We start from the raw sequence: 22,972 nt of genomic DNA on the forward strand, positions 1-22,972 counted from the left end.
AAAGGTAAGGCTTTCTACCTTTAATAAAGGTTTTCTACCAGTCAATAAAGGACTTTGCTGATGATGACATCTTATTCTATATGTACTTCATAAGGTTTGGACACAAAAAGGGACACAGTTTTATCCTTTCGTTTAGCTCAGACATGTCCCAGATACTCACTGAGGTTTAGATGAGGCCTTTAACAGGTGTGAGGAGTTGGGGGAGTATGGAAACACCATTATTTTCCTCATTCACAATTGAAACACCAAAATGGCAAGATGAGATGGTGATAAAGGTTGACAGAAAAGAGGTCTTTGAGATTATAAAATTATGGAAAATTAAGTTGGAAAAGACCTTGGAAGTTTTCCCATATAAAACCTTTATTTCATAGATGAGAAAACAGAGGCCCAGCAAGGAGAACTAATTACTGCTGGATTATCCAATAAGTAAACCAAACATGTGCTTACACTGACAATCAGCAAAGCAAGGAAACTGAAATGGAGAAAAAGTATTTTAAAATGTTGATTTGTTTAAAAGTATCAAAGTAATCATTTTGGGAGAAATTAGAACTTGGTAGTGTGTCTTTTATGGCTTAAAAATTGTTTATGTGTGGAAGTACATACAGGGCAGGAGGAAGAAGTATAATCTTTGAGGGTTTAGTCTCCAGTTTTTATTCCAGCCCTGGAGTGACTAACCCAAGGTCACATAGCTAGTTAGTGTTAGACCCAGGACAAGAAACCCACATTTTCTGATCTCCAAGGGGCAAAACACCTGTCATGGAGTGGAAATCAAGTTATGGGGGTGGGCAGGGTGGCTCAGCTCTCATGCAGAGAGGCACTGTTTCTCATCTTTATCCACATTCATGTCCATTTCTTTCGCTACGACACCAGAACAGAGCCTCACACTCTGCCCACTCTTTCACACCAGGTGCAGTCTCTGCTTCTGGAATGTTAGCTCTGCGATTCCTCCTCCTTATTGTCTTTAAGGGTCATTTGGGTTAAGAATCTTCCCCAGTCTTCCATTTTCTCTAACTCAGTGCCTTTCCTCTTTGGTTCGGGAGCCTTGAATTATCTCTGGCTGCACTGAGTTCAAAGTACAAACTCCTAACCATCCTGCTATAAAGGTCTGTAGGCTCCAAATCATACTTTCCAATCACTCTCGCACACAGCTTGTTTCTGACTCTACAAGGATTATATTCCATTATCTGACATTTGCTACCTTCCTCCCCAGGGGACCTTCTGTCACAACTTCTGGCCATCCAGTAATCTCTAGATTTGTGTGTGTTTCTTGGTGCCTGAAGTTGTTCACTGGCATGTGTAAATTACCAGTGCTCCTGCCACCATCTCTAATGTTTCATGCATTTTATTTCTTTCCTCTTTAACACAAACTTGGATATAGATGTTTCCTATAAGGATGAGAAATAGGTGCTCCCAAGCTGTCCCACTGAATGGTGCTCTTGCTGGCAGCTAGTTTATAAAGTCAAGGCCATGATGTTTCTGGTTTTCTTCTGTTGCATTGCTCGGTTGGATTGACTGGATGGGAAAGAAGCTGGCCAGCTGACCTGAATGTTTTGGAGCTAACGCTAGGATTCCAACAGTTTGGGGGCTCTGCCACTGTTTCTGTTTTCTGCACAGGCATGATCTGATTTCTGTTTATCTTATCCATGTGGCAGGAAACAACATTTTCTCTCTCTCAGCTCCATTAGTCCTTAGGAGAAATGTGCTTAGAGAATAGGCAGATCAATGGGGGCTTTTTGGATAAAACAAAAATAAATAAATGGCATCTAGCTTCCTCTATTGAGGAGGAATGTTATATTTTATTAGGTGCATTTGTGCTACCACTTCCATTTAAAAGAGAAAAAGGTAAAGAGAAGTAAATGATAGCAAAATTGTGTGTGTGTGTGTATATATATATACATACATATATGGTCTATATACAAATGACCTATATGTATATTTGTGTGTATATATAATCATACATATATATACATTATTATACATATACATTATACATATATAGTGTATGTGTGTGCATGTTAGGTCACTTCAGTCATGTCTGACTCTGTGCAACCCTGTGGACTGTAGCCTGCCAGGTTCCTTTGTCCATGGGTTTCCCCAGGCAACGATATTGGAGTGGTTTGCCATGCCCTCCTCCAGGGCATCTTCCCAACCCAGAGATCAAACCCAGATCTCCTGCATTGCAGGAAGATTCTTTACCATGAGCACAGGCTTCTTTTCTATTGAACGTTCTCTTGCGAAAGAAAGTGAAAATGAAGTCACTCAGTCATGTCTGACTCTTTGTGACCCCATGGACTGTAGCCCACCAGGCTCCTCCATCCATGGGGTTTTCCAGGCAAGATACTGGAGTGGGTTGCCATTTCCTTCTCCAGGGGATCTTCCTGACCTAGGGATTGAACCCGGGTCTCCCACATTGTAGGCAGATCTGTATCGTCTGAGCCACCAGGGAATCCAGCTTTCTCTCATGACCATGTATTAAAAAGAAGTGCAGGAACAGGAGAAGCACATTGATTCTGCTTCCACGGGCAAACTCACAGCATGGATGACACACAATTAGCTGTGGGCGTCCTCCCTTCCTCCTCCCTGTCCTGGGCCACATTCATCACCGTCTAGGTTTGTGTCACTCGTGCCAGCTGGCACCCTTGCCGTCTGCGCTGCCTTCTCCAGCCCCAGCTAGGGAGGCCTGGAGGGTGGCCATAATGTTGGTGTCACATGAGCAGATGGTGAGGCTGTGCCGGGCCCAAGTGCTGGTGGCAGGGTTGATGATACCAGTGTGAAAAGAGCAATTAAGGCTGTGGGGAGATAAGGTGTCAGGAGCTCCCATCCCAGGGATTCTCCTCAGCTCTCGCTTCCTGAGAATGACAACCCGATATATGAGGATGCATTAGGTCCTGATCATTCCATGAAGATTCAGAAGGCAGCAGCCAGCAGGGTATGAAATACAGCTTCTCGGAGTTTACAGTCCTGTGTTTCTACCCCAGCCCTCTGCTGATGGGAGAAAAGGTCACAGAAGGGTAACTGGGAAGGTCACAAAGCTGAGAGGAGAGACTGAGATGACAGATATATTTTCCTTTGGTTGGTGAAGTCTGAAGCAATTGTGGACCACTAATTTATACGACAGGATACAAGCTAGGAGAGCAGGGGACAGATAATGGTGTATGACTCATGTGAGTGAGTGAAACTGTGTGTATGTGTGTGTGTCCAGGGATGTAGGGGCAGACTCATGATGTGGGAATGAGAGGACTGGTATCTGGTTTGGAGTGTAGAGGGGATATTTTTATTTTAAGATTTATTTTTATTTATTTATTTGACTGTGTCAGTCTTGGTTGCAGCATATGGGATCTAGTTTCCTGACCAGGGATCAAACCTGGGCCTCCTGCATTGGAAGCTTGGACACTTAGCTTCTGGACCATCAGGGAAGTCCCTAAAGGGCATAGTTTGAACTGAGGGATCCTAGTGCTAAGTGACCAGTCATCTTGGTTTTCTGAATGTTGAGCTCTAAGCCAGCTTTTTCACTCTCCTCTTTCACTTTCATCAAGAGGCTATTTAGTTCTTCTTCACTTTCTGCCATAAGGGTGGTGTCATCTTCATACAGATGAAGAAATTGATTCCAGGAGACATTTGAATAAAGTACTCAAGTCTGGGGACTTCCCTGGTGTCCCAGTGGCTAAGACTTCACACTCCCAATGCAGGGGGCCTGGGTTTGATCCCTAGTCAGGGAACTAGATCCCACATGCTGCAACTAAGACCAGCACAGTCAAATAAAATTTTTATTTTATTTTTAAACTTTAAAATATTGTATTAGTTTTGCCAAATATCGAAATGAATCCGCCACAGGTATACATGTGTTCCCCATCCTGAACCCTCCTCCCTCCAATTTTTTTAAGTACTCAAGTCTGTAGCACATGGTTTAGCCCTTAGTATTATGCTGACATGTTTCTCACTTGATTTTCCTCAGGCTGGCAGAGTTTGTGTGAAGAAATACATCATAATTACACTAGTAATCCTAGATTCAGCCAAGTTGTGTGACCTTATACAATTCATGTTATCTCTCTGGGCTTCTGTTTCCTCTTATATAAAATGGAAATAATATGTGTACCATTTTGGTTGGTTGAGCACAGAGAAAAGAGTTGATTTATGTCATGTACTTAGAACAGTTCCCAAGACATGCATAGTATAGATCATACCTTTACCATCACCATCTCCTCCATCTCCTACTCATTCTGTTTCTCCTTGGCTCTTGCCCCTGTTGTTATGGAAGACTTCCAGTTCCTCACAAAGCATCTCTTTTATTTCTAAGGGTTCCCCGTGAGGTCTCACAGGGCTCGCTGTCAGTTTTCTCAGGTGTTTCCCCTCCAGCTTACGATCTTGTTCCACTTCCATCAGTACCACTTGAGGGTTTCCCACCCCAGCTGTTTTGTGCAGCTATTGACCTTGGTGCCTAACATGCTTTGCCAGGACTGAACAACATGCAAATCTTTAATGTGCACTATCCCTTGAGGTTCTAAGACTTTGCTTCTGCATCACAACCATGCCAGATCTGACCATCTAAGCTCTGATGCAGTGTTCCTTCTGCTTGGAGTATCCTTTATCCTCTCTCTCTATGGAATTGAACTTATGTCCCTGGGACTAAGTCAAAACCAGTATCCTGAACACACACCACTCTGCCTTCTCCACCCCCTTGCCCTCTCTCCTCCTCCATGCAGCAGCCCCTTCCCTTGCTCTCCTTCTGTCAACACCCATCCCTACTAGGTCACCAACCACATATGAACCCCAGCTTGGGATCAACTGACACCCTCCTACAGATCACTGTTTCTTGTGTTGATGTGTGCTCCCCAGTTGGGTCACAAGTGACTTGAGATTAGAGAGCATATCTGAGAATTCCTCACCTTCACTACACTTAGTTTGGGACGGAACGCAGAGACAGTTTTCAGAAACAGTTGTTGGTTGGCTGACTAATTGGCATTGATCTCAATCACTTCTGGCAAGACCAGAATAAGAAAGCTTTTGGGGGAGGGAAGCATTCATTGCCTCAAGTAGAGTGACTGAGCACCCCAATTTGTTCAAGACACACAAACATCTCCATGTTAGCACTGAAAAATCCCATGTCCCAGGACACCCCTTGGTGCCCCATCACTTCATGGCAAATAGATGGGGAAACGGTGGCTGACTTTATTTTTCTGGGCTCCAAAATCACTGTAGATGGTGATTGCAGCCATGAAATTAACAGACGCTTGCTCCTTGGAAGGAAAGTTATGACTAACCTAGACAGCATATTAAAAAGCAGAGACATTACTTTGCCATAAAAGGTCCATCTAGTCAGGGCTATGGTTTTCCCAGTAGTCATGTGTGGATGTGAGAGTTGGACTATAAAGAAAGCTGAGCACTGAAGAATTGATGCTTTTGAACTGTGGTGTTGGAGAAGACTCTTGAGACTCCCTTGGACTGCAAGGAGATCCGATCAGTCCTGGGTGTTCATTGAAAGGACTGATGTTGAAGCTGAAACTCCAATACTTTGGCCATCTGATGTGGAGAGCTTACTCATTTGAAAAGACCCTGATGCTGGGAAAGATTGAGGGCAGGAGGAGAAGGGGACGATAGAGGATGATGGTTGGATGGCATCACTGACACAATGGACATGGGTTTGGGTGGACTCTGGGAGTTGGTGATGGACAGGGAGGCCTGGAGTGCTGCGGTTCATGGGTTTGCAAAGAGTCGGACATGACTGAGTGACTGAACTGAACTGATGAAGGTCAATAATAACTCATAATTGCCACGAGGCATGTTTATATATTCTCATTTTGTTTCAAAAAGAAGTTATATCAACTTTTACCAAATAAAGTAAGCAAGCATCAATGAACTGTTGGAACAGAAGAAATAAATATGGAGACATTATAGAAATTATATCCTTGAGTATAAGTTGTCTTCTAGTCAACACAATAAGGAATTACTGGTCAGTTTCACATTTCACAGTAACTATAAGATAAAAACCAACCAATGCTTAAATAAAGGTAAGTAGAATCTTTCTGATAGAGTGACCTGGACAGAAATTCATCCTGGGTCCTCACATGCAACATGATAAACAATGACCATGCTGAGAATGACTGTGCTGTTCCTTATATGGGATTTCATATCAACTCTTAACATAGGCTGATGACATCACATTAAAGCTAAATGCACAAAAACAATACTGTGAGATAGAAGGGAGGAGGTGGATATCATGATTCAGTGTAGGTTAAACTTGAGAGATACAGCACGATGAAAGGTTAAGGCTGCCTAGCCTGGAAACCCACTCTGCTGCTTACTAGGAATGTGACAAATTCCTGTGCCTCTGTTTCCTCATTAAAAAAGTGAAGGGGCTGATAATACTACAGCACCTACCTCTTCAGGTCTTTGTGCAGATTAAATGAGGATTGTGTAGTATTTACAGCAATATCTGACTCAATAGTAAGCATGTTCTAGAAGAATTCATAGACTATGTATTCTACATTCTTTCCTATAGTTTCTCTCAGATTAGGTTTTTAAAAACTACTGGGTAGCAGTGAATTAGATACGACCTTTTCATAAGTGTTCTTCCAGGGAAACACAGATCCACATATTTTATAAAAAATGGATTTCATTGTTTAATGATACCACAATGTCATAAAAATCCGTCCATAGTTCATCAGGCACTCTATCAGATCTAGTCCCTTAAACCTATTTCTCACTTCCACTGTATAATCATAAGGGGTTTGATTTAGGTCATACCTGAATGGTCTAGTGGTTTTCCCCACTTTCTTCCATTTAAGTCTGAATTTGGCAATAAGGAGTTCATGATCTGAGCCACAGTCAGCTCCTGGTCTTGTTTTTGATGGCTGTATAGAGCTTCTCCATCTTTGGTTGCAAAGAATATAATCAGTCTGATTTCAGTGTTGACCATCTGGTGATGTCCATGTGTAGAGTCATCTCTTGTGTTGTTGGAAGAGGATGTTTGCTATGACCAGTGCATTCTCTTGGCAAAACTCTATTAGCCTTGGCCCTGCTTCATTCTGTACTCCAAGGCCAAATTTGCCTGTTACTCCAGGTGTTTCTTGACTTCCTACTTTTGCATTCCAGTCCCCTATAATGAAAAGGACATCTTTTTTGCATGTTAGTTCTAAAAGGTCTTGTAGGTGTTCACAGAACCATTCAATTTTAGCTTCTTCAGCATTACTGGTCGGGGCATAGACTTGGATTACCGTGATATTGAATGGTTTGCCTTGGAAACGAACAGAGATCATTCTGTCATTTTTGAGACTGCATCCAAGTTCTGCATTTCGGACTCTTTTGTTGACTATGATGGCTACTCCATTTCTTCTAAGGGATTCCTGCCCATAGTAGTAGATATAATGGTCATGTGTTTAAATTCACCCATTCCAGTCCATTTTAGTTCGCTGATTCCTAGAATGTCGATGTTCACTCTTGCCATCTCCTGTTTGACCAAAGAATGCTCAAACCACTGCACAATTGCACTCATCTCACATTCTTCACATGGAGAAGGAAAAGGCAACCCATTCCAGTATTCTTGCCTGGAAAATTCCATGGTCAGAGGAACCTGGGAGGCTTCAGTCCATGGGGTCGCAAAGAGTCAGCCATGACTGAGTACATCAGCACATGCTAGTAAAGTAATTCAAAATTCACCAAGCCAGGCTTCAGCAATACATGAATCATGAACTTCTAGATGTTCAAGCTGCTTTTAGAAAAGGCAGAGGAACCAGAAATCAAATTGCCAACATCTGCTGGATTATTGAAAAAGCAAGAGAGTTCCAGAAAAACATCTACTTCTGCTTTATTGACTATGCCAAAGCCTTTGACTGTGTGGATCACAACAAACTGTGGAAAATTTTTCAAGAGATGGGAATACCAGATCACCTGACCTGCCTCTTGAGAAACCTGTATGCAGGTCAGGAAGCAACAGTTAGAACTGGACATGGAACAACAGACTGGTTCCAAATAAGAAAAGGAATACGTCAAGGCTGTATATTGTCACCCTGCTTATTTAACTTATATGCAGAGTACATCATGAAAAACACTGGGCTGGAAGAAACACAAGCTGGAATCAAGATTGCTGGGAGAAATATCAATAACCTCAGATATGCAGATGATACCACCCTTATGGCAGAAAGGGAAGAAGAACTAAAGAGCCTCTTGATGAAAGTGAAAGAGGAGAGTGAAAAAGTTGGCTTAAAGCTCAACATTCAGAAAACTAAGATCATGGCATCCAGTCCCATCACTTCATGGCAAATAGATGGGGAAATAATGGAAACAGTGACTGACTTTATTTTAGGGGCTCCAAAATCACTGCAGATGGTGACTGCAGCCATGAAATTAGAAGACGCTTACTCCTTGGAAGAAAAGTTATGACCAACCTAGACAGCATATTAAAAAGCAGAGACATTACTTTGTCAACGAAGGTCCATCTAGTCAAGGCTATGGTTTTTCCGGTAGTCATGTATGGATGTGAGAGTTGGACTATAAAGAAAGCTGAGCGCTGAAGAATTGATGCTTTTGAACTGTGGTGTTGGAGAACACTGTTGAGAGTCCCTTGGACTGCAAGGAGATCCAACCAGTCCATCCTAAAGGAGATCAGTCCTGGGTGTTCATTGGAAGGACTGATGCTGAAGCTGAAACTCCAATACTTTGGCCAGCTGACTCATTGCTGGGAAAGATTGAGGGCAGGAGGAGAAGGGGACGACAGAGGATGAGATGGTTGTATGGCATCACCGAGTCAATGGACATGAGTTTGTGTGAACTCTGGGAGTTGTGATGGACAGGGAGGTCTGGCGTGCTGTGGTTCATGGGGTCACAAAGAGTTGAACAGAACTGAGCGAGTGAACTGAATGATACTACATTGGTATTTTTAGAGTAGACTAGTGGAAGGAACCTTTGATCAGTCTGCTCTCTGTAGGACAAATCTTTTAACCTTTTCTCATCCTGGCTGCTTCTGTGAGAAAAGACTGCATTACTTTTCAGGGTTGTAATGAGAATTGAGGCTATGATACATAAATTTGATGACAGTATTTTGGCACATAGTACATGCTTAAAAAATGACATCCCTAATCATTATTAGCTTCATTTAGGGATACTGTATCTTAATATGTCCTTTATCATGCTGGGTTTCTAAACTGAAGGTATGAAACCATTAGTGGATTGTGAAACAAATGTACACAGTTTGGAATTCAGCCAGAATTTTGTAGGGAAAAAGAACAGAAAAAAAAATGAATATATTAGAGAGTTTTACATATAGTAAGGACAAGTCTTTTAAAAATTTTTATTAAAGCATGCTTGACTTACAATGTTATTAATTTCTTCTGTACAGAAAAGTGACTTAGTTATACATATATATATATTATTTTTCATGTTTTCTCCATTTTGGTTTATTACAAGATATTGAATATAGTTCCCTGCTATACAGTAGGACCCTGCTTTTTAGCCATCTGATATACACTAGTTTACACCTGCTAATCCCAAACTCCCAGTCCTAAGGACGAGTGTTTTTATGTGAAACTTTTTTTGAGTATGCAACATATAGGCAGAAGGAGAATGTATACTACAAAGTGAAATATATTTCTTTCAGTTATATTTTTAAAAATCTTTCAATAAAATGGGATTTTTATTAGATACCTGTCTCATCATAAGCAAGGTCCTTATACTTTAGTGACTAAGACATGTAAGTTCAAATCCCAAATCCAGTAATTACTACTGTATGTCTTCGAACCAATTGCTTAACCTGTCTATGCCTTAGTTTCCTCACCTGTGAAATGCTCATGAGAGAAATAAGAGAACTATATAATTTAGTATATCAAAGCCACTTACTTCTCAATACTCGTGGAAATGTATATCAAAAAGTAAATTTTTACCATATGTAAATTTAAAAATACATTAAAAAGGCCTACACTGAGTAGGCACTCAATAACTGTTAGACTTAAGTAGAATATACATTGTTTTCTGAATAAGCAAACAATACCACATGCACTAAAATACATGAGAATATAAAATCATTGCATTAGCCAAGACTGAATGATCAACTAGTTTTTCCATGTACAAAAGATAGAAAAGATCCTTCTTAACAAGCATCTTATTTCTACAAATATGAATTTTCAAGAGTCAAACTATTCTTAGTTTGCTATTTGTAAAGGATATCTTCTCTCAAGAAATGACAGGATAAAAATATTAAGCAATTAGTCTTCTTTTGTCAATGCATTTGATTCTTAATTGTCTATTTTTTCTGAAAGATTTTAAAAATTATTGTGGTTCAAATCACTCATTATCAGAGAAATGCAAATCAAAACCACTATGAAGTACCATTTCACACCAGTCAGAATGGCTGCGATCCAAAAGTCTACAAATAATAAATGCTGGAGAGGGTGTGGAGAAAAGGGAACCCTCTTACACTGTTGGTGGGAATGCAAACTAGTACAGCCACTATGGAGAACAGTGTGGAGATTCCTTAAAAAACTGGAAATAGAACTGCCTTATGATCCAGCAATCCCACTGCTGGGCATACACACTGAGGAAACCAGAAGGGAAAGAGACACGTGTACCCCAATGTTCATCACAGCACTGTTTATAATAGCCAGGACATGGAAGCAACCTAGATGTCCATCAGCAGATGAATGGATAAGAAAGATATGGTACATATACACAATGGAGTATTACTCAGCCATTAAAAAGAATACATTTGAATCAGTTCTAATGAGGTGGATGAAACTGGAGCCTATTATACAGAGTGAAGTAAGCCAGAAGGAAAAACACCAATACAGTATACTAACGCATATATATGGAATTTAGAAAGATGGTAACAATAACCCTGTGTACGAGACAGCAAAAGAGACACTGATGTATAGAACAGTCTTATGGACTCTGTGGGAGAGGGAGAGGGTGGGAAGATTTGGGAGAATGGCATTGAAACATGTAAAATATCATGTATGAAACGAGATGCCAGTCCAGGTTCGATGCACGATACTGGATGCTTGGGGCTGGTGCACTGGGACAACCCAGAGGGATGGTATGGGAGGGAGGAGGAGGAGGGTTCAGGATGGGGAACACATGTATACCTGTGGTGGATTCATTTTGATATTTGGCAAAACTAATACAATTATGTAAAGTTTAAAAATAAAATTAATTTAAAGATTAAAAAACATTAAAAAATAATAAAATAAAATAAAAAAATTATTGTGGTCAAATCAGATCAGTCGCTCAGTTGTGTCCGACTCTTTGCGACCCCATGAATCACAGCATGCCAGGCCTGCCTGTCCATCACCAACTCCCGGAGTTCACCCACACTCACGTCCATCGAGTCAGTGATGCCATCCAGCCATCTCATCCTCTGTTGGCCCCTTCTCCTCTTGCCCCCAATCCCTCCCAGCATCAGAGTCTTGTCCAATGAGTCAACTCCTCCCATGAGGTGGCCAAAGTACTGGAGTTTCAGCTTTAGCATCATTCCTTCCAAAGAAATCCCAGGGCTGATCTCCTTCAGAATGGACTGGTTGGATCTCCTTGCAGTCCAAGGGACTCTCAAGAGTCTTCTCCACACCACAGTTCAAAAGCATCAATTCTTTGGTGCTGAGCTTTCTTCACAGTCCAACTCTCACATCCATACATGACCACAGGAAAAACCATAGCCTTGACTAGACGAACCTTTGTTGGCAAATGTCTCTGCTTTTGAATATGCTATCTAGGTTGGTCATAACTTTCCTTCCAAGGAGTAAGCGTCTTTTAATTTCAAGGCTGCAGTCACCATCTGCAGTGATTTTGGAGCCCAGAAAAATAAAGTCTGACACTATTTAAGAACACTTAAAATGAGATCTACATTCTTAACAAATATTTAAGAATACCATTATGTTATTGATGACTATAGGTCCAATGTACAGCAGATTTTTAGAGCTTTTTCCCCTATTTTTTTGAGCTGTATAATACTTTTTGTAATCAATACCATAGGAAATGGATGGATCCAACATTTCTAACATTTTAAAAATATATACACCACTGGTCACATTGCTGTCAGCCTGCATAGGGACTGAGATTGTGGCTACTGCATCTGTCTGTGCTGATCCTCTGGTATTTTTCTGGAAAAAAATGTTTAACTTCTAGATAGTACCAATAGAGCTTAAATCCCTGGGATCTGAACTCAGTACCCTGAAACTTCATACCTGTTGATTAGTAACTCTCCATTTCCCCCTCAGTCCAGAATCTTTTAATTAGTAGGCAATTAAGTTATGGTTAGCCATGACATCCTCATGTAAAAACAGAAACTTAGTATGGACCAGTATATATGAGAATTCATTCCTTTTTTAAGGAGAACCAAAGGTGTACCCACAGGCAAGGATGTAGATGAAATGAGATTGTTTAGTTGTTCAACTAGTATTCTTTGAGTGCCTACTACATGCAGACCCTGGGGGTTTTCAGTTATTGCCAAAACTGAAAAACAAATAACAAAACTCATAAAACAGACATGATTTTTGGACTCATGGGGCTTTCTGTGGGGGAGACAGATATTATAAAAGCAAACCCAAAGGAATGAGAATAATGACTCCCATTGACTGAGCACATAACCAAGTATGTGCTTTGAAATGTATTGTTACATGATACTCATGCCACCCTGTGAGATGATGAGTCACCCTCATTTAAAGCAGAGTACATTTATCAAAGCTTACAGAACTAGTGAATGGTGGAGTAGGATTTGAACCTCTGGTGTCACTTAAGCATAACGAGATGATGTCTGTAAAATGCTTAGCCTAATGCCTTCTTAGCACTTAGTCAGTGCTCAGTCCTTCCTTTCTCATATCCTGTGATTTTTATTCACTTGTCCTTTTCAATGGGCATGGGGTAAGAGTAGGGGTTGACTGATTACTTCCCACCCAGGGCTCTCCTTTCCTAGTATTTAATTAATTCATTTGGCTGTTTCAGGTCTTAGTTGTGGCACACAGGCTCTTCGTTGCAGCAGAGTGCTCTGCCTGTTTTCTTCTAAGAGCTTTATAGTGTCCAGCCTTACATTTAGGTCTTTGGTCCATTTTGAGTTTACGCTATTAGAGAATGTTCTAATTTCATTCTTCTCCCTGTAGCTGTCTGGTTTTCGCAACACCATTTACTGAAGAGACTGTCTTGTCTCCATTGTATATTCTTGCCTCCTTTGTCATAGGTTAATTGACCATAGGTCTGTGGGTTTATCTCTGGGCTTTCTATCCTGTTCCGTATATATTTGAATCTATATTTCTTTTTTTATGCTAGTACCATACTGTCTTGATTACTGTAGCTTTGTAGTATAGTCTGAAGTCAAGGGTTATGATTCCTCCAGCTCTTTTTTCTTTCCCAGGCTTGCTTTGGCTGCCTGGGGGGTCTTTTGTGCTTCTATATAAATTAAAAATTTTTTGTCTCAGTTCTGTGAAAAATGCTACTGGTGATTTGATAGGGATTGCACTGATTCTGTATATTGCCTTGGGTAGTATAGTCAGTTTGATAATATTGGTTCTTCCAATCCAAGAACATGGTAGATCTTTCCTTCTGTTTGTGTCCTCTTCAATTTCTTTTATCAGCATTTTATAGTTTTCAGAGTACAGATTTTATACCTCCTTCAGTTCAGTTCAGTTGCTCAGTTGTGTCCGACTCTTTGCAACCCCACGAATCACAGCACACCAGGCCTCCCTGTCCATCACCAACTCCCGGAGTTGACTCAAACTCATGTCCATTGAGTTGGTGATGCCATCCAGCCATCTCATCCTCTGTCGTCCCCTTCTCCTCCTGCCCGCAATCCCTCCCAGCATCAGGGTCTTTTCCAATGAGTCAACTCTTCGCATGAGGTGGCCAAAGTATTGGATTTCAGCTTCAGCATCAGTCCTTCCAATGAACACCCAGATCTCCTTTAGAATGGACTGGTTGGATCTCCTTGCAGTCCAAGGGACTCTCAACAGTCTTCTCCAACACCACAGTTCATCAATTCTTTGGTGCTCAGCTTTCTTCACAGTCCAACTCTCACATCCATACATGACCACTGGAAAAACCATAGCCTTGACTAGACGGACCTTTGTTGGCAAAGTAATATCTCCACTTTTCAATATGCTTATCTAGGTTGGTTATAACTTTCCTTCCAAGGAGTAAGTGTCTTTTAATTTCATGGCTGCAGTCACCATCTGCAGTGATTTTGGAGCCCCCCAAAATAAAGTCTCACACTGTTTCCACTGTTTCCCCATCTATCTGCCATGAAGTGATGGGATCAGATGCCATGATCTTAGTTTTCTGAATGTTGAGCTTTAAGCCAACTTTTTCACTCTCCCCTTTCACTTTCATCAACAGGCTTTTTAGTTCCTCTTCACTTTCTGCTTAGGTATATTTATTCCTGTTTTATTCTTTTTGATGTGATGGTAAATGGGACTGTTTCCTTAATTTATCTTTCTGATCTTTCATTGTTAGTGTATAGGGATGCAAGAGATTTCTGTGTATTAATTTTGTATCCTGCAACATTACCAAATTAATTAATGAATACTCTAGTAGTTTTTTCTTTTCTTTTTTTTTTGAATATTTATTTATTTATTTGGCTGTGCTAGGTCTTAGCTGTGGCATGCAGGATCTTCAGCTGTGGCATGGAACCTCTTAGCTGTGGCATGTGGGATCTAGTTCCCCGACCAGGGATGGAACGCGGGCCCTCTGCATTGGGAGCACAGAGTCTTCGCCACTGGACCAGCCAAGGAACTACTAGAACCACCTTCTGGTAGTTAGGATTTTCTGCTAGTTAGGATCCCCATTAGGATTTTCTGTTACTTGTTATAATTGGATGATGGATGGATCGATGGATGTCACATCGAGAAAATGACTGTGAGAGACACGTGATGAGACAGGGGAAGGGTTATGTTGGCAATGACATCTGAGCTGGTTATATGGTACAGGAGAAGTTTATGGTCTTGGAGCTTAAAGACCCAGATACAATACTAGATATACCATCGAGAGGCTTGGCTTCAGGTAATGTACAAAATCTCTCCAAATCTGTTTCCTCATGTTTAAAATAGATATATTTAGCACTGAACTGTGAAAATTAAAATTAAAATATGTAAAAAGTAATGTTTAGCTCATAGCTTATAGCACTTGCTGATAAAGGGGAGTTCTTTGCCCTCCTTAGCCTCCTCATAGCAGAAAAAATAGCAGAACCTTTCTGGAAAACCTAATAAAAAGTTACATAAAATCAACTGACCAGTCAGAAACACCACAAGATTTAAGGTGCTACCCATATGCAGGGCCCCACTTCCCTGTGGGAGAAGGGTAAGCAAACAAGGTCCTGTGTGACTTGGCTCTCAAAGATGACTTGAGGACTGAAGAAACTGAGGACTGGATGAATTGTGTTCCCAGTTGAGCATCACAGGGAGGTGGCAATGGAAGCCATTTCTAAGGGCAGCTGAATGTACCTTTGGTTAAGATGTTCCACATTTAGTCAACACTCTCTGAGGTTATAAAGGGGGATCCAAAGAGGGGAGAAACCCCATAATTTGAAGAGGAAGTCCTGACTTTTGGTCTTTCCTGCTCACTGACTGGCTTCTAAGGAATTTGAAATGAGATTCACACACCTTTGTGTGTCTTTGTTGACCAGCTCAGGACATGCTAAATCCAGGAGCTACAGGGCTCGGTGTGTGGCCACCTGAACCTGGAAAACCCATGAGGGCTAACACATGGTTTTTCAGAGGGAAAAGTAAAGGGGACATGTAAAACCAAGAGACTGTAAGGCCTGGAGAGAGAGAATAATTTTGGTTCTGATGGTTTTGCAGTTTTTGCTTTTAGTTTGTGCTGAGGGCTGTCTGCTTTCTGGTTTTCAGTGAATTCACTTTTACTCTAATTTCAAAAGATTTGGCTTCACATAATGCAGTTGGTTTTCTGTTCTATGAGTCCAAAGAGCCATGATCAAAACAGCCTACCCTGTTGTTCTTAAAAGAGTTGGTCCTTTAGGGCACTGGAATGATACCTCTGCTCTAAACCCACAAACATTCTTGGGTTCAAGTTTCCCAGCGCCTGACTTCTTTATGGGATTGACTACCACTGGATAAAAAGCTACAGGAATAACAAGTAGGTCATCTGAATGCCAGTCTTTAGACTCTAACACCAAAGGCCTCACTTCCTCTTGTGGAGGAAGGGGAGAAGGGTGTAGATGTGAGAACAGGGCCTCTGGTGTGCCATCCACTCCAGTCAAAAGCACTGAAGAAAATGTTTAGAAATACGATTGCCCGAGCATCCAGAAGAGTTAGCCCTCCTCTGAAGAAAGAAGACTCGTGTCATTTCTGACAGCCAAGACATAGGTAGCAGACTTATTAAGTATATCAGTAGGTCCAAGGGGGTTTGAGTCCAAGGGCACAGGGAAGGAAAAAAAAATATCCTTAATCTGTGAGGATGCGGCCTTCTCAATTTTTAAAGAGCCAGTTGAAGAAATTACACTTGTACTGTAATTTCAAAAGGAAATGCAATTTTCTTGCAATCTTTAAAATTTCTTTCATTAATAATCGAAAGAGATTTTCAGTGAAAGAGATACAGGCTTAATCAGCAGGCACAGCCCCTGTGTGAACAAAGCTGGGTATCACAAGTGAATACATGAAGCCGGATTTGAATCATCATTACTGCAATCTTTGCTTTATAACTGAACACTGATTTGCCTTTGGGGAGACTGATTTGATTTTCTGCCTAAAGAATCATTTTGGGTCTTGTGCCTAGTCTGAAGGAAAAAGAGGACTTTATTCTTACTTCCTTTGGCCTATCCACAATATACTAATATCCACACTAAAATCCTAGTGTATGATGTTGCAAGTAAAGGTATCTTACTGAAGGACTTCAACTATTTAATCCACTTAATCAAAGGAAAATAGGATAAGATTTCAGCCCAACAAAAGAAATTTGCTAGTCATTCTGGGCCCTTTTGTTACAGGATTAAGTTCTATGGGACTTCATCTTATCCTGTATTTTTCTTTCTTTAGGGGTAAGGTCATGTAATGTGATTTTCATCATTAGGAATAATTTGGTATAGGATGCCTCAGTATCCAAGAGGCAGTTATTGGTGGAAAGGAAATTAGTTTTAGTCAAAAAGCTACCAATCAGGGAGATTGCTCTTCTGGGTGCAGATTCATGTCCCCCCAAAACCAGATCTGAAGATTCTGCTCGGTCAAGACGGTTTTTTTTTTGTTTGTTTTTGTTTACATTTTTTTTAATGGGGGAAGGCAATTGCTTTACAATTTTTTTTTTGTTTTTTTTTGGTTTCTGCTGTACAACAATGTGAATTAGCCATACATATACATGTATCCCCTCCCTCAAGAGCCTCCTTCCCACCGCCCCCGCTCCCCCACCCCTCTAGATCATCACAGAGCACCTGGTGAGCTCCTTGTGCTGTACAGCAGCTTCCCACTAGCTATGTTTCACACATGGTAATGTATACATGCCAATGCTACTCGCTCAGTTTGTCCCACCCTCTCCTTCCCTGATTGTGTCTACAAGTCTGGTTTCTATGTCTGCATCTCTGTTTGTGCCCTGCGCATAGGTTCAACAGTCCTGTTTTTCTGGATTCCATATATTATGTGTTAATATATGGTATTTGTTTTTCTGACTTAACTCCGTGTAACAGGCTCTACATTCATCCACCTCACTACAACTGACTCCAATTTGTTCCTTTTAATGGCTGAGTAACATTCCATTGCATATAGGTACAGCTTTATCCATTCATTTGTCGATGGACATCTAGGTTGCTTCCACGTCCTGGCTATTGTAAATAGTGCTGCAGTGAATATTGGAGTACATGTGTCTCCTTCAATTCTGGGCATATACCCTGAGAAAACCATAATTCAAAGAATATAGGACCTAAAACATCATGGGATGTCTTATTGGTATATTGGTCAAAACTAAGCATGTTCTGAATAGTATTCCCTGGTATGTAAGATGTTAATAAGTGCTTTGCAGAGAGAGAGAAGGAATGAGATCTGTGGTCAAAAAAATTTTAATGATTTTCCTCTTAAAAATATGATATTTTCATGAGATTACTATTTTGTGGCTTTAAAAGGATACTAGAGATTGAGATATAATATATTGCTCTTTAAATATTAAAATCACACTGTTAGCTCAAAAATATTGAGAATTCCTATTTTTTATTTACAATAAGAATCCTTTTCTCACTGCTGCTGCTAAGTCACCTCAGTCATGTCTGACTCTGTGCGGCCCCATAGACGGCAGCCCGTCAGGATGCCCCGTCCCTGGGATTCTCCAGGCAAGAACACTGGAGTGGGTTGCCATTTCCTTCTCCAATGCATAAAAGTGAAAAGTGAAAGTGAAGTCGCTCAGTCGTGTCCAACTCTTAGCGACCCCATGGACTGCAGCCTACCAGGCTCCTCTGCCCGTTGGATTTTCCAGGCAAGAGTACTGGAGTGGGGTGCCATTGCCTTCTCCCTTTTCTCACTATGAGCTCTTAAATTATGGACTTGGGAAAAGTCACATAAGAAATTATTTTATGATTAAATTAGAATGGACACAAAACTAACATTGCATTTTCTGCACGCCACATACAACACACATTAAAGGTTTCAACTGAAAAAGAAAATTAAGGGAACAAGGTAGAGATTCCTATGTTTGCTTTCAAATAATTTTGAACAGAAGTACTTAAGATATCATTTTAGTTTTCCTACCAGAAAGAAATATGATTCTTCTTTCTCCACATGGATTGCTACGTTACTTGGGAATTAAGCAAATGAGAAAAGAAAAGACATTCTTTTAAATCAACCGGTTATTTTTCTTTCTAATTAAAACAGGTTAATCTCAACATTGTAAAAGATTTAGATGTTCTCACTTTCCTTTAAAAATTACCAGTTAGGATATTCATTATTTCTCTTCAACTCACTGAGTAAGTTGCCTCTATGATAGCACTTTCCCCATACACATTAGGAAAATCTCGCATAAAGGAACACTGACCTGACCCTCACTCCAACTCCCGGTGGCTGTCAGATCACAGGTGTTCAGGCCTGTACCTGCTTCACTCTGGCTGCAACTAAATGAAGCCAGTTATCCTAGGGAATGCAACCAGGTGAGCATTTAGGGACATCTGGCTTACCAGGTGTTTCCCAGTGTGGGACTGTTTTGAATTGATGGAAAGGTTCTATATCTGTACTCTCAATAAGATAGCCACTAGTGATGTGTAGCTACCAGCCCTTAAAATGTGGCTATGGAATTTTAAATTTCACCTCAGTTTATATAAATTTAAGTAGCCACACATGGCTGGTAGTTATATTGGAACGTGCATGATAACTTTGCATTAGCAGTGTGCAACCATGAGCCAAACATAAATATGAGCCTTTCAATCTTTTCTAGTTTTATTGAGAAATAATTGACATGCATCACTATATAAGTTAAGGCATACATCTTGATGATCTGATTTATATATATTGTGAAATTATTACAATAGGCTCAGCTAATGTCCATCATCTCATATAACTAAAATAAAAAAAAAAAAGAAAAAATTTTCTCCTTCTGATGGGAACTCTTAGCATTTACTCTCTTAACAGTTTTCCTATATCAGACAGTGTAGTCACCACGTGGTACATTACATTCCTGATACTTACTTTATTTGGAAGCTTGTACCTTTTGGTTACCTTCCTCTAATTTCCATTCCCCTCTTCCACACCTGTTAGCCACAAGTCTGATCTCTGTCTCTGATTTTGTGAATCTTTTAAAAAATGAAACACTCTAATATATAATGGTATAATTTGAAAAACTTATTGAAATTAATATGTGGTCTATATTTATTCTTCTAGATTTTAAAATACATAAAGTAGAACCATACCATAAATACTGTTCCACAGCATGTATTTCTCTTAACTTATTTTCACCATTTTTCTATCTTACTACATAGAGATCTTTACAGTTGAAGTGAAAGTGTTGTTCAGTCATGTCCGACTCTTTGGGACCCCATGGACGGCAGCCTGCCAGGCTCCTCTGTCCATGGGACTATCCAGGCAAGAATAGTAGAATGGGTTGCCATTCCCTTTTCTAGGGGATCTTTCTGACCCAGGGATCGAACCCTGGTTTCCTGCATTGCAGGCAGATTCTTTACCCTCCGAGTCACCTGTTATTTCTTTGTAACTATAAAGATCTCTATCTTAGTACATAGAGATTTTTATAGTTACATGAGCTGATATATTCTGATTGACAGGTATATTCAGGAACTGGAATGAAAAAGGATAAGTAGGTACAAACTCAAAAGAGGAGAGCTCTGCGTGGTAGGCAGAGGAAATCAACCTTTTATCGTTTACTTAAAGGAAGTAACTGAAGGATTTTGAGCAGAGAAGTGGTGCCATCAAACCTGTCACTGAAGAGAGGGTGAACTTGACAGGAATCCGTATGGGACTAGAGCAGAAACCCTTGGCAGACAAATCAGAGTTGGTGCAAATGTTAGTTTACAGGTCAGTTTCCAGGTACTCAGAGTACCAGTTATATGTAGTGCTCTCACATTTCCAGAGCAAGCTCACGAAATCCTCTTTAGCACTCTCCCTCACAAAGGAATAAAAGTAAAATGCTGTCTGTTGTAAATTCAGTTTTTAACTACTATTGTGAAGATATAAAGTAATTCATTCATTAAACTTCCATAGATAAACTACTACATGATAGGTATTATAGAAATAGCAGTGCACAAAATCAAGTCTCTATCCACATGGGGGAGGCAGTAAAAAGATTTGGGGGCTGGCATTTTGAACATATAAATTTTGAGATGCCTACTAGACATTCAATAGAAATGTCAAGGAGGGAGTCAGCTATATAAATTGGAGATATATTTTGGGAATCAAGGTATGTCGTCATCTAGTTAGTGATCAGTTGCTCAGTTGTGTCTAACTCTGCCATCACATGGACTGTAGCCCACCAGGCTTCCCTGTCCATGGAATTTTCCAGACAAGAATACTGGAATGGGTTGGCATTTCCTACTCCAAGGATCTTCCAGACTCAGGGATCAAATCTGCATCTCCTGCATTGGCAGGTGGATTCTTTACCACTGGACCACCAGGGAGCCTTAGTTAGTGAGCGTACATAGAGGAAAGAAGAGTCCAGGAAATGTGATGAATGAGCAAAGGCAAGTGAAGAAGGTGGTGACAAGGGTAGGATTGGAGGGAAAGTAACAGTGAGCCAAGAACAAGAATATGGGAGATGTGGCGGTCCAAGACTTCATGTAAGGGCATCAAGGAGGCAGTGAGTGGTACTGACTGATAGAGTGAGGCTTCACACTGAGTGACTTTTTGTTCTTGAAGTATAGTTGATTTACAATGTAGTGTAAGTTTCAGATGTACAGCAAAGTAATTCAGAGGTGTGTGTTTATGTGTGTGTATATATATATAATCATGTGTAAAGGACCAACATCTTCACTTCAAAATGCAGAGGACTTAAACCCAGCCCCCATCCCCAACCAGGCTTCCTTTTCCCTGTGTTTTTAAAGAAATGAGAAAATGCAAGGAAAACTTTCAATTCAGCAGAGCTAGAAATGACAAAATCATGCCAAATGTGCCATGATTATGACCGACAGCACCACTTATTCTTGGGACTCTTTCCTATTGAACCCAGTTGGGTCTTCAGATCATTTTCCACACAGCACTCAGTCATTACCAGTTGACTGGAACTAGGCTACCCCTGATGTCATAAGGGGTACCACCTATTCAGATATGTGGCTTGGGTCCTGAAATAGGTTAGACTTCCATGAGGTTTTCAGTACATGCTTGAATGATATCTATGTGCCTTCAAAGTACTCCACATTCCTGAGACAAGCAAACTCTGGTTCCAAAGTTTCCTGTCCAGAGGAGACTTACACGACAGGCAATCCAGCAGAGGGTATCACCAGACACTTGCTCATCAATCATTTCTTTGAATCTGGAGAAAGGCAGTAATTTCAGTAAAGATGGCTACCTCTTCTCCCAGGTAAGACCCCAATTGTGTCAGCTGAGAGTGTTGACGGATGCAATCATGGTAATTCAACTAAATTCAGAGCATTGAATGGAACAGAGATTGTTTTTTTCTTCCCTCTAATGTTAGGTTAAGTTGTCCCCAAACATATTTCATTAGGAAGAGGTTATTATACCCCTCTAACAATCCTAGGACCACTTCTCAATTTGAGTTTGGCCTAGGAGAGGCTTTCTTTACCTTGTTTTTGGAAGGAATGTCCAGTTACATGGTCAACCACATAATCCCAGAGCTTTGAGTTTACTTAAACAATTTCATCTAGAGAAGCAGACACTGAGCAGATACAGCATTTTTGTTCTTATGTTCTCTTTAAATTGAACTAAGATAAGAACAGGCATTAAGCTGCTTAGAGATTTGAATTAGAGGAACAATTATTTTAATACACATGATAGGAGAAAGGCTTTCAGAGCTTTTAATCTCCTGATTCTCATGAAAAACTGTCACTCTCTGGATATCCATGCCTGACTGCAGTTTCTGCGAAGCAATCTAAGCCTCCTTTTCTCACTTTTATCCTCTTGGGTTGATTTTTCTTCCTTTTGAAAACGATTGTTCCATTTGAAAACTTTCTGAACACGGCACAATGCATAATCTGTATCATTTAGCACTCTAAATACTCTGCCATTATACTAGGGGACTTATGACTGAGTATGCCTTGTCAATGGAAATTTATTCAATGAGATGTGAAATTACTTTAGAAGACACATTTAGAGCATTTGATTTGAGCCAGGCATGCTGAGCTGAAAACGTTCAGGAAGTTAGTTACATTCTTAAGTAGTTAATAATTGTTCACCATAAGCTATCTTTTCATTCTTGACTGCTGCCTCTGTCTTCTGACCCCATGAAACAGCCAGTAGAAGGTAGCGAATCTAGGATATGAAAGATCATTTCAGTGGTGTCTTCACATTTTCACAACAGAAAAATGTGAAGGTTAGAATGTTATAACTAGAGTGTGCAGTTAGGGTGCTGGTTTGGACCCCACCAACGGATACCTTATACCTCACATCATCAG

General features: G+C 40.5%; 1 protein-coding gene across 4 annotated transcripts in view; it reads right to left on the reverse strand.

Moving 5' to 3' along the window:
• The window catches only part of PLPPR1 (phospholipid phosphatase related 1), a 592,616-nt gene that overhangs the window by 53,666 nt on the left and 515,978 nt on the right, over window positions 1–22,972 (reverse strand). The gene's annotated exons all lie outside the window — the stretch shown is intronic.

The sequence above is a fragment of the Bos mutus genome, chromosome 8 (assembly GCF_027580195.1).
Source record: "Bos mutus isolate GX-2022 chromosome 8, NWIPB_WYAK_1.1, whole genome shotgun sequence".
NCBI classification, from domain to species: Eukaryota; Metazoa; Chordata; class Mammalia; order Artiodactyla; family Bovidae; genus Bos; species Bos mutus.